Below are 15,890 nucleotides of genomic sequence, written 5' to 3' on the forward strand. Positions count from 1 at the left end.
TGCCATGGCTTTCCTACACCACAGAGACAAAGCCCATTCTACTCTCTGCTGCAATGCTCAGGATGGAAGGCCCAATTCCACAGGAAGGAAATCCTGGTGGCCGAGGCATGGCTGTGCACAGCCTGGATGGCTCAGCCTGTGGCTGGCAGGCACCCAAGACCCCTGTTGGGGGTCTCGCCCGCTCGGGATAGCCTCAGCTCCCAGGCTGCAGCCACCACTTCCATTTCAAAGGTGAGATGGAATGGATGTGTCGGCCTCTCACCCCACACAGTGAGGGAGGCAGGAGCTGGGTGGTGGAGGCAAACCTGGGACCTGCTGTGCCCTGCAGTGCAGTTTCCAGATGGGAGCAGCCTGGGGTGGCAGATGTTTGCATTTGGATGTTAGAAATGCTCTTCCTGACTTTTCAGAGCTGACTGAAGCCCCCGGTTCTTGGCCTGTGTCTTTTCCTTGCCTTGGGGTCCCCATTAACCAACTATATTCAATCAACAAGCTTAACATTGAGAATCAAGAGAAGCCCAGGACCTGGGGAGCCCGGGACACCCTTCAGCATCCACTGTGCTTGGGATGGGGCTCCCGACCCCGCTTCAAGTCACCTCTTGTTCTCCTGCCCCAAAGGAGCTGGCACACCAAGCGATGCTTCCATTTGTCCACTGTCTTTATGGGAAGGGACAGCGGTCTCTCCTTCATGCCAGTGTTAGAAGGAAGAATTGGTGCTCACTCGGTCCTGCTGTGTGTGGGAGTCTCCTCCGCACCCGGCCCTATCTTGTCACTCATCACCACTGGGTTGAGCAATACCAGACTTTGTTTCCAGGCTTGGCTTCCTGGTCCTTGACAATAAACAGAATGGTTTCCCTAAGCCTTTCACACCATATAGACCCCTCAGCATGAATTGCTCGAGCAGCTCTTGCTGATGCTGGGCCTTGGGAAGAGGGGGCCGGCGGGGAGGGCCCATCCCTGAGCTGAGAGTTCCCTTTATAAAGGCAAGTACAAGCCCCAGAGATTTAGGGGGTCAGCCGGGGGGGAGAGCAGGGCTGAAGGTGTAGAGGGGGCCCCCTGCACTTTATACCTGGGGCAATGCAACAACAAGGGTGCCAGGTATGTGGACACACACCTAGAGGAAGAGTGCTGTGCACCCTCAAAGCCTGGTCTGAGGATCAGCAAACCAGCCTCTCTGGGAAGCTTGTTGGAAAGGCCAGTTCTCAAGCCCCTCCCCACCCCTGGTGCACCAGAACCTTCAGTCTGACTTAGCCCTGCGTGACTCCCCTGCTCCCGACGTCTGGGACGGGCTACCTGCAGCACTGGCTCTCAATCTGCCGGATTGTCAGCACCACCTGGCAAGCCGGAGAAGTTCTGAAAAGACAGATCTCTGGGCGCTTCCATCCCTGGGATTGTGACCCAGTAAGTAAGGGGTGAGGCACAATCATTTATATCTGTGTTTTTAAAGCTCCCCCAGTGTTCTGGATGCTTAGCCAGCCTGGGGACCCTCTCTCTGCTCTTTGGGTATCTTACAGGTAAGAAAGTTGTCATTGTAAGCTTTTATCCTTGGAAACACATTCATTCCAAACATATGGAAAGAATTTCCTAGGTCGTGTGGTCGCTTATGCTCGTAATCCCAGAGCTTTGGGAGGCCGAGGTGGGTGGAACACTTGAGCCCAGGAGTTTGAGACCAGCCTTGACCTCCTTGACTTCTGGGGAGTTGATGAGGGACCTGGACACTGTCAGAGTGTTTTTTTCTTTCCCTTTGTGTACAGTTCTGAGTTGATTATTTATGTATTATTAGGGTTTGGAATAGGCTCATATAAATATTTCAGGTCCTAAAATAGCTGTGACAGTGTCACTGATCTGCCCCTGAGCTGAACATCCACTCACCCCGCTGCCATTTTAATCCTCCAGTCACGTGAGGGGGGATGGGAGTCTGTGTGAACGTCTTTCTCACTCGTGTTCAAAGACCATATCTGCCTGTCTTATCTGTCAAGAGTGTAGATTTTGTTGTGATGGTGGATTCAAAATAGACAAAACGTGTGGTCATTGTACTCGGCAAACAGCTTTTCACATCAGGATGCTTCTGCCCCGGCTCAGGGCTGGTCCAACTGTACGACAAATGCGGCTCAGTGCACGTGCCCAGTCTGCCGCCCTCAGCCCCGCGGCTGCAGTGTTAGAATAGCCGTGCCATGGGCACACAGCGCTGGTGACACAGGAAATGTGGAATAATAAATACTTAATTAACATGTGCTTATAGAAAAAACTTTATACAATAAAAATAACCAATTGTTAGATTTACATCTTTTTCTCTCACTATATACAAAAGGAATCAAGAATTTTCATGCGGCTTCCAGGTATTCTTGAAACTGGTATATCGTTTCTTTTTGAAAAGTGCGTTATTGCATAACAACACCTAGATAAATATATTTTTATATATGTATGTATTTACAAGTATATTTTAGCTGAAAAATATCAATAGTATACATAGCTTATAGCAGTTTAGGAATTGTTGATATAGATGGTAATAATGCATTGTTTGGGATGATTTAAAATTATATTAGGATATTAGAAGTCCAACATAGTGATCCAAATTGAGATCCTCTTGTCTAGTATCCTTTAAAATGGCAAAACATCAAATCTAGAAAATAGATTCGAAATGAATTTTAAGATAAAGGTACAACAGATTTTCTGTTTTTACAAAAATCAGTATTGATTTTCAAAAATATATTTTAGAATTCAAACTGTTAATTTAAAAAGTACTTATTTCATAATACAATGAACAAAACTGGCTGTTAGAGAAAACACCTAGACTTGTGTCCCTATATCTTGCAGTTTTTCAAAGTTTCAGAATTTTGTAAAAGATTTTGAGTAGCCCAAAATTTTGAGTAGCCCAGAAATTTCCATTTCTGAAAATGGGTACAGCCTTTCAAAGTATTAGAATTGACAAGCTTTTAAATGCCAATCTTATTTTTTAAAGTGTTGACTTTTCACTTTAGACTAATAGCAAACAGTTTGTAAAGAAATGTAAATGAAAATGTAAATCAATAAAATAGGTTTATTAGTTTTCAAAAAATTTATTTAAAAGGAAGGGGCAATGTTGATTGGAGTAAGGAAGTATTTGGAAGTGTATTTTGTGAAAGAAATCAGCACACACACACACACACACACACACACACACACACACACACAGCCCTCAAAAGCAAAACTCCAACAATGCAGCTGTTATTCCTTTGCAGCAACATTTACCTCACCTTGAGTGAGTGAGGGCCATGCTGCTTGAAAGTGTAATAGCTTAAACACCTTGCCTATGTCTAGTGATTAAAAACTAAGCTCTACTCAGCTCATGTAATGCCCCTGACCTCCACCAGAGAGAGATTCTCGGTTATTCCTTGTGGACAAATATGTCCATGGATCACTGGATCGGAGACTGTTGAATCACATGTGTGTCCCTCTCTACATGTCATGGTTTGTAGAGATCAAAATTTTCCCTGAAAACTCCCTGGGTGATGTCATCTCCAGCTATGAGCTCCAGGTCAATGCTGTCTGGGATGAGGGTCTGGGGTGATCTGAGCTCCTGGAGAAAGCTGGGTGTACTTAAGTGCTCTATGAAGACTGTATGTGGCGGGAATGATGTTGGGGTACCCCATGGGTAGACTAGAAAAGAAATACTGTGTCCCATTGCAGGTGAAGGTGAATTAGAGCAGAGAGGCTATTGAAGTAGGCACTGAACAGAACATGACAGCCGCATCTATAACAGCAAAATCTTTACCAGTTGTTGATTGGATGGGGTAAGTTCTTTAATATATTGGGTATAGGGGCCTTAATGAAAGGATTACAATGTTAAGGTTGTAGTAATCCACTATGAAGCACCATTTAGTTTTTTCCAGGCTTAAGCACAGGCAAGACTGAGCTGTCAAATGGAGAAGCAGTGGAGAGAATCACCCTTTTATTAATAAGGTTTTACATATTAAGTTTTAAACTTGAAGGTCCTGTACATCTGAATTGTGTCTCTCCCAAAATTACATATTGAAGCCCTTACCCGCAGTACCTCAGAATGTGCCCATATTTACAGATACAGCCTTTAAAGGGTGTGATTAAGTTAAAATGAGACCATTAAGGTGGGCCCTAATCCAACATGACAGGTGTCGCTATAAAAGAAGAAATTTGGAGACATAAAGAGACTTCAGTGCTGGGTGTGCTCATAGGAAACGTCATCTCAGGTCAGGAGAGAGGCCTCAGAGCAACCAAACCCCCCACACCTCAGTCTTGGAATTCCAGCCTCCAGAACAGTGAGGAAATACATTCTGATTGTTGAAGTCACCCAGGCTCTGGTAGCCCTAGCAGACTAACACATCTGGCTATAACTTACAGAGTCATATTAACTATTTTAACTGGGGATCTGCAAGGTCCAATTTGTCTCATAGTCATAATCATATTAACTATTTTAACTGGGGACCTCCAAGGTCCAAGCCAATTTATAAGTGCCAAAGACTTAATTGAATCATATTTATTATTCATGGTGTTAGAGCATATTTTAGGGGAATGAGTATTATGCCTATGCAAAATTTAGGCTAAGCTACAGTTAAAATAAAGCATGCCTATTTTTCCTCTATAGTTATTTTGCCAGGATTACAGGCATTGCAGTGTTCATCCCAGGTATAACTGTAACTTGAGTCCCAGCGTTGACTAAGTTCATGAAGCTTTGTCAATTGGTGCATTTTAGCATTTGTTATTCTGGAGCCCATGCTGTACAGGCACAAAAGACAATCAGGGCCCCTTTTATCTCTTTGTTATATAAATCCTTATAGTAAATTTTGTGTTTCCAAATGGGTCAATTTATGGACCTTTGTTTCATATTTATGTTACTGGGAAGGGGTCCTGATCCAGACCCCAACAGAGAATTCTTGGATCTCGTGCAAGAAAGAATTCGAGGCGAATCCATAAAGTGAAAGCAAGTTTATTAGAGAAAGTAAAGGAATAAAAGAATGGCCACTCCATAGGCAGAGCAGTGGCATGGGGTGCTCAACTGCTTGTACTTATCATTACTTTTTGATTATATACTAAACAAGGGGTGGATTATCCATGAGTCTTCCAGGAAAGGTGTGGGAAATTCCTGGAATTGAGGGTTCATCCCCCGTTTAGACCATATAGGGTAACTTCCTGACATTGCAATGGCATTTCTAAACTGTCATGGCACTGGTGGGAGTGTCTTTTAGCATGCTAATGCATCGTAATTAGCGTATAATGAGCAGTGAGGACAACCAGACATCACTTTCATCACCATCTTGGTTGTGGCTGGCTTCTTTACCACAACCTGTTTTATCAGCAAGGTCTTGGTGACCTGTATCTTGTGCCGACCTCCTATCTCATCCTGTGACTTAGAATGCCTACCTTCCTGGGAATGCAGCCCCGTAGGTCTCAGCCTCATTCAAGATTCTCCAGGCTTAAGGGTGGGGCCTAAATTGCCCAGGACCTATTCAAGATGGAGTTGCTCTGGTTCAAACACCTCTGGTATTTATATTAAAATATATAGACTTTTATTTTGGTGTCTAGGCCTGCCCTCTCCCTCATTTCTGGGCTTCTGGCTGCCTAAAGCTGAGGTTTTGAGTTATTGCCTCTGGCTGACAACTCAAAGTGTGGACCTTCTAAGGGATTACAGGAGGCAGGGTGTGGGATGGGAGTAACAGACGGCCCAGCCTTTTCCCAGGCTCTCCAATCCACTCCTAGGGAGCCCTGGCAAATTGAGCTCATGTTGTCCATGGCTTGTGAGTGAGACCAGATCCAGGACTCGTTGATGGGCCACCTAACTGGACCTGGGCTGTATGCAAACATCTCAACCTGGAGGGCTCCAGCATCACAGTGAAGCCCCTGCCTTCGGCTGATCCCACTACCATCTGCAATCCTTTCCTTTTCTGCATGACACAGCCTAGGGTCTCTGCTAATCCAAAGCACAGGTTTCAGCCATTGCCACCTTTAATTCCTCCTGGAAGAGCAGCAGCCCAGAAAATCAGCAACCTGGGGAGGACCAGGGTCAGTGCAGAGGCCACAAGGACAGCCAAGGTGCCTGCCAGTTCCTACCTAACGTGGAGATGAAAACCACCAATTCCAGAACAGCCCCTAGTGTGGCCCTGTGGCTCCCCTATGGCATCAGCAGCAGTGTGGGCACCATAAGAAGCCAGTGGCCACCAGAGCATGTCCCCCAAGGACGTCTCTTGAGTTTTTAGTGTTTGTTAAAGTTAACCTCATTAGTGGTGCTTTGTTTCGGAAGGATTATTTCTGGTGCATGATGAGGTGCAAATTTCTGATGAAAGCTTTCCCACTTTCTAGGCGTTCATGGGGTTTTTAGTGAGGATGAATTTTCTAGTGTCTAATGTTGTGTGACTTCCTGCTGAAAGCTTTCCCACAGCCGCTCCGCTGATAAGGCTTCTTACCTGTGTGTATTCTCAAATGCACAGCAAGGGTTGAGAACTGAGAGAAAGCTTTCCCACGTTCATTACAACCATAGGACTTCTCACCTGTATGACTTCTCACCAGTATGGCTTCTCACATGCACCGTGAGAGATGCGCTCTGAGAGAAGCCTTTTCCACAAGCATTGCATTCGTGAGGTTTATCACCTGGATGAATTCTCACATGTAGAATAAGTGATGTTCTGAGAGAAGGTTTTTCCACATTCGTTACATTCATAGCGTTTCTCTCCACTGTGAATATTCTGATGTTGTATGAGGTACTTCTTCTAAACAAAGGTTGTTCCACATTCACTACATTTAAAAGTCTTCTCTCCAATTTGCATTTTGTCATGCTCAGTAAGGTTGGATTTACCACTAAAGGTTTTTCCACACTCCTTACATACGAAGGGCTTCTCTCCTGTGTGAGTTCTCTGGTGTCTGATGAGGTTTGTCTTCTGAATGAAAGCTTTCCTGCAATCTTTACATTCAAAAGATTTTTCTCCAGTGTGAATTTTCTGGTGCATAAGGAGGTTTTCCTTCTGGCTAAAGGATTTTCCACATTCAATACATTCAAAAAGCTTCTCACCGGCATGGGTGTTCTGATGTTTAATGACATACTCCTTTTGGCTAAAGGCTTTCCCACACTTGTTACATTCAAAAGGTTTCTCTGGCATGTGAAAATGCTCATGCTCAGTGAGGTTTGACTTGTGGCTGAACACTTTCCCACATACCTTACAGACAAAGGGGTTTTCCCCACTGTAAATTCTCTGCGGGCTGAGGTGTGACATCTGAATGGAAGCTTTCCCATATTCACAAGGTTTCTCTCCAGTACAAATTTCTTGATGAATGAGGATGTACTTTTGGCTTAAGATATTTCCACATCTCTTACATTTATAAGGCTTCTCTGTGTATGATCTCCTAAATGCAGAGTAAGGGATACGGTTTGAGAGGAAATGTTATCACACTCAGTACATTCAATGCTTTCTCTCCAGAAAAATTTTCTGTTATTCAATAAAGTATTGCTACCTTCACTGGTTTGTCTCCAGCATGAATTTGCTGCTTCTCAGTGAGGGTTGTCATCTAGCTAAGGGCTTGTCAACACTCCTTAGTCGCACAGGGTTTCTCTTCAGCATGACTTCTATGTTCAATGCAATGTGACATCTGAGTAAAAGTTCCCCCACATTCAGTAAATTCATAGGGCTTCTCTCCAGTATGAACACTCTGGTATCAGATGAGGTACAAATGTTTTAAACCAAAGGTATTTACACTTAAAGGGGCTTAATACCATAAGGAGTAAGCTGTGGTAGAGAAGCTCCCAACTAACTCCCTTGATGATTCTTTCCTACACGAGCTCCCTCATGATTTCAGTCCAGGTTGTGATTCAAACTCAAAACTTCAAAAAGGTGTGGCCTTAAAAGAAACAAGGTCTGAGAACAGAGGAAGTATTTTTTCTTATATTCAATGCTCTTTTCTTCAGTCTTTACTGGAGATGGATCAACATGCCCCCAAGTCCTTGTGCCTGTCTATTTCTTCATCATCTTCTCGGGCTTCTTCTAAAATGGAGCATAAAGAACCATAGCACAAAGGAGTTAATTCATAAAGTGCCCAGAACCATGGCTGGCACATGGTAAGCCCTTCATGTTGCCTTTGTGTTACCATCACTTTTATTTGTGAATTTTCCCATTACTAGCAATAAAACATCAGACTGTGCTTTTTTGAGATTAACTCTGGTAGCCCATTTCCCAATATGAAAAGCATCTATATTATTAATGCTTCCAACTAAATCATGAGAAGGGAACCCTACTTGAGGTGATCTAGGTAGAAAATTAACATAAATGGGTCCACAAAGCTGAGAGTACTCTTGAAAAATAACATTTCTATTTTGGAATTTAGCAAGTTGCATAACAAATAATGAAGAATTGTTAAATAGAAGAAAAAGATGACTACATAAATATTAGAAAGTCCACCTGGGATGTCTAAGAAGAAAAATACTGCTCAAATTTCTATTTATTTATTTATTTATTTATTTGTTTACTTATTTATTTATGAGTCAGAATTTTGCTCATTACCCATGCTGAAGTACAGTGGTGCGATCTCGGCTCACTGCAACCTCCGCCTCCTGTGTTCAAGCCATTCTCCTGCCTCAGCCTCCCACGTAACTGGGATTACAGGCATGCACCACCACACTGGTTAAATAATGCTCATATTTAAAAGAAAGAGAATAGATCAACCAACAACATGGGCTTCCTCCCAAAACCCCACGAAAATGATAAGAAAGGGGAAAATTGTACAAACTCACAAGAAAAAAAATATAGAAGAGACGCTGGTACACAACAACAGATATTAACAGATTTTTCAATAATGGAAAGGATACGGAAGATTTCAGTGCACAGCAGAGTTATCTGAGGAAACTCAAATAATGGAAATGTACTGCAGAAGAGAACGCCAGTGATTTGTACCACAAAATATCAGAAAGACTCAGAAAATGAAGGGAATTAGGTTTTTCAAAAGGAATAAAGGATGGTAGTTGAAAAAAAGTGTAAGGAGCAGTTGAACATGCAATGTCCTCTCATGAGAAAAAAGGACTGGTCACACCTTTATAAGAAATAGAAGTTTATCCTTGCAGAAATTTAATCAGAGCTCAGGGGCATTCAGGAAATGAGATGACAGGAATTAGCTTCTATATGGAAATCAGAGATTAAACCTACATATATGGTAAGGCCTGCAGCACCATTCTGCAGATGAAGACAAAAGATGCTGGCAATGAGGTATATACACCTATGGACAGGATACAAGAGGATCCTTCTCTGGAGAAATTGAAAAGCCCACAATGAACCTCATTAGCAGCCTGGCCAACATGGTGAAAACCCATCTCTACTAAAAATACAAAAAATTATCCCGGGGTGGTGGTGTGCACGTGTAGTGCCAGCTGCTTGGGAGGCTGAGACATGAGAATTGCTTGAACCTGGGAGGCAGAGCTTGCAGTGAGCTGAGATCGCATCACTGCACTCCACCTCCAGTCTGGGTGACACAGCAAGACTTACAAAAACAAAACAAAACAAACAAACAAAAGCTCATTAATATGCCCCTCCAAGATGATAAGTGCCACTTTTATTCATATTTCATTGGCTAAAACAAAGGACTTGGCCGTGGCTGAGTTCACTGGAGTCAGACAGGATAACCCTTCTGCAAGACAGAAACCAATTTTTTTTTGTTCTTGGAATATTTCCTCCAATGAGTTTTTTTTTTTTTTTTTTGGTCGTTGTTTTGCTTTTGGAACTTCTTTTACTCAGTTTTTTGTTTCCTTGGTGTATCCTCTGAATTTGTCATTGAAACTTCTACCATGAAATGACACTTTTTATTTGTGATCCTATTTTATTGGCCAAGCGAGCACCTAGCCATGACTGAATTTGCTACGGTGAGGCAGGCTATGCCTTCTGGAACAAGGTGTCTTCTTGTTCCAGAGACAAATGGTTCACTAAGCATTTCACTTTTCAGTCACTGAAGCCTACCAGATACAAGCACCCAGGCACAAAAGAGCTTATGATCACCTTTTAGTGAGCTGTTAACAAATATTCCACTAATTCTACTAACATGAAAGACATCAAAATCAAAGAAAAAACTAGAAGGAAATAAAGGCAAGGCCCAACAAACAACACTAAAACCAATCAGGAATAGGTAGAAGATATTTTGTCAGTTAAACAATAACAGGATTTTGTAAGCAAGAAATGGAAAGGAAAGTTCCCTTAGAAATTAAGACTGTGAGAGAGGGACAAAAAAAAAAAAAAAAAAAAAAAAAAGAAAGAAAAGAAAAGATAAAGTGGAGCGTATCCACATTCATCAATAAGAAGGCACCTTGTTCCAGAAGGAACACGCCTTTAAAGAACTTCTAGTGAGGTCCATCCCCTCCTTTTACAGATGAAGAAGTGAGGTTAATGGCCCCAAATCACACAGAAATAAGGATGAAACTGTGACATACAATAAACACACAAGTAAACAAAAACCTCCCAGGCCCCTAACTCCCAGTATTAAAGCAACTGTAATCAAGGGTCATCATGACCAAATGAAAGGAAGGCAAAGGAGTAAGTGCTATATTTTAGAGTGATTCCCAGCAAACATTCTTTTACATATTTTTAATTGGTTCTTAAGAATGATTATCCTCAGTTACCTGAACTACTGACTTCTGGCAAAGTTCCACTGCCCGATATTGCTGGAGAGAAAAAGAACTCCTTTATATATATTTCCGCCTATTGTTGCAAAATGGACTCAGTACTCTAGCTGGGTACCAGCTACACACGTGCACACACACACACACACACACTTTTTGTATCATCCCTTTGAGCAGATAGTGTGCTATGTGAAGGCAGGCAGACTTGTTCATTTCTGTACAGTGCCTGGGGCGGTCGTTTTTCTGGATGAATGAATAAATGAACAAATGAATGAACCTGAAGATTCAGTAGTCAAGTTGTCCTATTTTTCAACACAGCACGCCCATATCTTGAGGCCAATTCTTAAAATCCGTATGGTAGATGCATTTGGTATGACAGGAAGTAATTAAAACAAACCGTAAGCATTGAGGGAATGGTGATCAACGCTTATTTTGATAACCCAACAAACAATGTGGAAACTGCATTTTTCCCTGTAAATAGGGGCATGCTGAACGGTGGAAATATAAAGAAAAAAAAAAAAGAAAAAGAAAAGGAAAAACTTCAACACACTATGTAAATCCTAGGAGGAAAGAAAGAAATCACACAAAGCATTAATCTTTTACTTTTTTTGATGCAAGATTTACACACATGTAGTTTTGTGTTTCCTTTGCTAACTTGCCTTTTCCTCCACAGATAACTGTTAAAATCATTCTCCCACTTAGTTCTCTTATTTCGTACCTCCTTAAAATTCAAGCTATTGTTTCTTTTAAGGAGCAAAATTTGTGGATATTATCCTACTCATTTGCATCTTCTCCGAGACTGCAAATTATCAGGATCCACCTCATGTCTAGTCACCCGCAGGTGTCATTTGAATCCCTGATTTAAGCTGTTTACACCCCACGTTGTTTTATTTATCCTTCAACGTCAGGTCTCTGTTTAATTAAAACTTACTTTGGTCCTCCTGGCGCTCGCCCGCACTATCCCCATAGCAGCACAGAAGTAGTTTTGCTTTTATTAATTCCACTTTTGCCTCTGTCTGCTCTAACCCAAGAACGCTCTGCCCGCCCAGATCCCCAGCTTGAGTGTTGGAGTAAAAAGCTTACAGGCGAGGGCCAAGGATGCCTCCCGTTTACAAGATGTTCTGCAGGTTAAAGCTGATCTTCCCCAGATGCTAAACCATGGTCTTCGTGGTTTTCGTATTTCACATTCTAGCCACAATTTCAACATCCCATCCCCGTGACATTAGGGAATGATAAATCAGCAGGTGGGACAGCTCCCCTGTACAGACTAGTAAGGGCGGCCGGGCTCTGCCAAAGCCCTCGCTCCGCCAGATGTCTGCGCCCGTGGGGTTCACACTTTCCGGCAGCGCTGCCTTCCCCTGCGTCCAGCCGCTTCTCCAGGCGCCTGTTTTAAAAATGTCGGGCGCGGTGGCTCAAGCCTGCAATCCCAGCACTTTGGGAGGCCGAGACGGGCGAATCACGAGGTCAGGAGAACGAGACCATCCTGGCTAACACGGTGAAACCCCGTCTCTACTAAAAAAAAAAAAAAATACAAAAAAAAAAAAAAAAAAACAACTAGCCGGGCGAGGTGGCTGGCGCCAGTAGTCCCAGCTACTCGGGAGGCTGAGGCAGGAGGATGGCGGAAACCCGGGAGGCGGAGCTTGCAGTGAGCTGAGATCCGGCCACTGCACGCCAGCCTGGGCGACAGAGCGAGACTCCGTCTCAAAAAAAAAAAAAAAAAAAAAAAAAAAAAAAAAAAAAAAAAAAAAAAAGTCCGCCTCCCAGATTCAAGAGCGAAACTCCGTCTCAAAAACAAACAAACAAAAAAAGTCCGATAGCTTTTATTTCTTTTCAAATTTTCCTCTTTTTTCCCCCTCTCCCTCCTTTCCTTGCCTTGCCAGACCTCAGAATACTTGAAAGCAAATAAAAATGGTAACCACCGGCAATGGGAATATATACTTTACTTAAATAAGTGAGTCTGCGTTAAAACCGTTTTACTCCTTCCTCTTCACCGGATATTACTGGAAAAGGACGAGTGTGAAAGAGCTTATTTTAAGGTGGAGAAATATTTAGTGCTAATGTTTTGGTTATTTGCTATTTTTAAGTAGCTTTATTGAGGTATAATTTACATATCAATGAATGCATCTGTTTTGCCAGTACAATTGGATAGTTTTTGAATCTATTTATATAATTGTGCCACAATAGGAATAATCTAATTTTAGAACTTTTCTATCCCCTCCCCCCACCAAAACCCCGCAGTGTCCATTTGCAGTTATTTCTCTCTCCCACCCCAGGTAACCGCTAAGTTACCTTCTGTCTCTATAGATATGCCTTTTCTGGGCATTTTATACAAATGGAATCATACAATCGGTAGTCTTTTGTGTCTGGCTTCTTTCACTTCGCCTAATGTCTTTGAAGTTCAGTGCTAATAGTTTTTATTGTATGGCAAAGCCCCTTGGAATGGCCAAACTGTCCCAGAAGACTGCATAATCTAACTGCACTAAGTGCGCTCTCATAGTACACACTGCATAGACATGTGCCCTAAAATAGGGTGAGAACTTCGATTAGGGTCAAATTCTGAGGAGTGTGTCTGGGGATTAGGGGTTGGGGGGCTCTGTCAAGGGCCATATGCAAATACAAAGCATCTCAACTAGTAGTTGCATTGGTTTTGTTTTACAGACAGAAATCCAAAACATTCAATTTACCTGTTATTAAAATGGCACATCAAAGCCATGTAGCTTTCAGAATACAAGGGCTTTTAAGCTATCTCCTGTTCATATTATCTAATAAGATTTCATATGTTAAAACTAAATACAGTTGACCTTTGAACAACATGTGGGTTAGGGACACCTACTCCCATGCAGTTGAAAATTCAGGTTTAATCTTTGACTCTCCCAAAACTTAACTACTGTTGACCTGAAGCCTGAAACCAGAAACAGTTGATGAACACATATGATGTATAGGTATTATATACCATATTCTTACAATAAAGTAAGCTAGAGAAAATGAAATGTTATTAAGAAAATCATAAGGAAGAGAAAAGATATTTACTGTTCATCAAGTGTAAGTGGATCATCATAACGGCAGGCCTTCGTCGTCATCTTCACCCTGAGTAGGCTGAGGAGGAGGAGGAAGAGGATGGGTTGGCCTTGCTGTCTTGGGGTGGCAGAGGCAGAAGAAAATCTGCCTAGAAGTGGACATGCTGTTCAAGGGTCATCTATATACATTTCAGTGTTTTACATACTAAAATGATATGCGCCTGTGGAAAGTGTTTTTATTAACTACTATATAATTAATATATAGTTATATAATTAGCTATATAGTTATATAATTATAACCAATTTTTAAATTAACTAATATTATATATCATTAAGGGAGAGTGAAAGAGAAACTAAAGGAATGGGAGGTCAAAGGCAAGCAAAAGGAAGAGAGATTTGTGAGGTGAGAGGGGAGAAGCCTGAAATAGAGTAATCTGCCTGTACCTGCTCCAGTTCTGTTCTCCGCAGGTAGTTATGGCTTTGCAGCTTTTGGCTGCTCTTTCAAACTTCCATGAGAGAATGTTCAAAACAGTGCCCTGATGGGGAACTCTTCTCCTAACTGAGGGTGATACCCATAGCGGTGGTTCTCAGCCCTGGTTGCACATTACAATCACCTGGGGAGCTCTGAAACCAAACCCATGCCCTGGCTCATTCCTAAATCAAGTGCATTACAGTGGGACCTGGGCACAAGTACTTTTGAAAAGCCTCTCCAGGGGATCCTAATGTGCAGGCCTGGGCTGGGAACCAGTGGGCTAGATAGAGCAGTGCTTATCAAACTTTTACACACATAAGGATCACCTGGAGATCTCGTTAAACTGTAGATTCTGTACCGGGTGCGATGGCTCATGCCTGTAATCCCAGCACTTTGGGAGGCCAAGGCAGGTGGATCACGAGGTCAGGAGATCGAGACCATCCTGGCTAACACAGTGAAAACCCATCTCTACTAAAATACAATAAATTAGACGGGCACGGTAGCAGGCACCTGTAGTCCCAGCTACTCAGGAGGCTGAGGAAGGAGAATGGTGTGAACCTGGCAGGCGGAGCTTGCAGTGAGCCGAGATAGCACCTCTGCACTCCAGGCTGGGCTACAGAGCAAGACTCCAGCTCAAAACACACACACACACACACACACACACACACACACACACACACACAAAACTGTAGATTCTGAGTCAATAGGTCTGAGGTGGGGGCCTGAGAGTCTGCTTTTATAATAAACTCCCAGAAATGCTGATGTTGCTGGCCCCTGAAACACGTTTCAAAAACTGAGGAGCTAGAGGAAATCCAAGGTTTTTTTTGTTTTGTTTTGTTTTTTTTGTGGCATGGCATGGAGTATTTCATCATTTACTTTGGTTAGTTCTTAAAGTGGGGCCCCCAAACCAGCAGCATTAGTATCACCTGAGAACTTGTTAGAAATGCACATCCTCAGGCCCTACCCCAGATTTATTAAATCAGAAACTCTGGGGGCAGGGCCCAGCAGTTTGTGTTTTAACAAGCCCTGCAGGTGATGTTGATGGACACTGAAGTTTGAGAGCCACTGATCTACTTTTTTTCCCTAAGCATGTTATGCCTCTCTATATATGTATTCCTTCAGGCTGGCATCCCTTCTTCTTACTGCCTACTCCTCCATGCAAAGCTCTCATCAAACTGAGATTTCCATTCTGCAAAACTCACCTTTTCTCTGACGCCTTCTATCCAGTAGTATGCTGGTGTTTCATAATTGGCCTTCCTAGAGGCTGATGCATAGCATTTGCTAATTTCTGTGGTGTAAATACTCCCACCATGGCCACCTTCAAGCTATGAATGTGAAGATGCTGAAAGCAGAGTTGGGAAGAGATGCACACTCACTACAGAGACGGGCTCTGGCTAGCTGGTTCCAGCACACAACTATTCCGCTAGAGTTATCCCACTGCCTTACATATTTGGCTGTGGGTCTGCCTCCTGGCTAGATGGTGCATTCCTTAAGGTTAGATCCGTGTCGTTTCTCTCTGCCCTCCACCATCTCTAGAATGGGGCCAATACAAAGGTCTTTCATATCTTTTTATTGAATCGAACCCAATCTCCATTATGACATCACAAACTCACACCCACACACACAACTGAACTTTTCAAAATGAAAATTATTCAATCATGAGATGACTGTTTTAGCTTGAAAAAATTAAAATGTTGATTGAGCATTATAAAATTTATCATCTACATTTTATTTCCAGGATTTGGGCACATGTTAAAGTTTAATTCAGATGGTGTCCACTGGAAACCTTGAGAATGAGAAGGAC

The 15,890-nt window shown here is 42.6% G+C and overlaps 1 pseudogene; it reads right to left on the reverse strand.

Moving 5' to 3' along the window:
• Window positions 1–6,324: 6,324 nt before the first annotated feature.
• On the reverse strand, window positions 6,325–7,494 carry LOC119622675 (uncharacterized; annotated as a pseudogene).
• Between the last annotated feature and the right edge of the window lie 8,396 nt (window positions 7,495–15,890).

This window comes from Chlorocebus sabaeus, chromosome 16, assembly GCF_047675955.1.
Source record: "Chlorocebus sabaeus isolate Y175 chromosome 16, mChlSab1.0.hap1, whole genome shotgun sequence".
NCBI classification, from domain to species: Eukaryota; Metazoa; Chordata; class Mammalia; order Primates; family Cercopithecidae; genus Chlorocebus; species Chlorocebus sabaeus.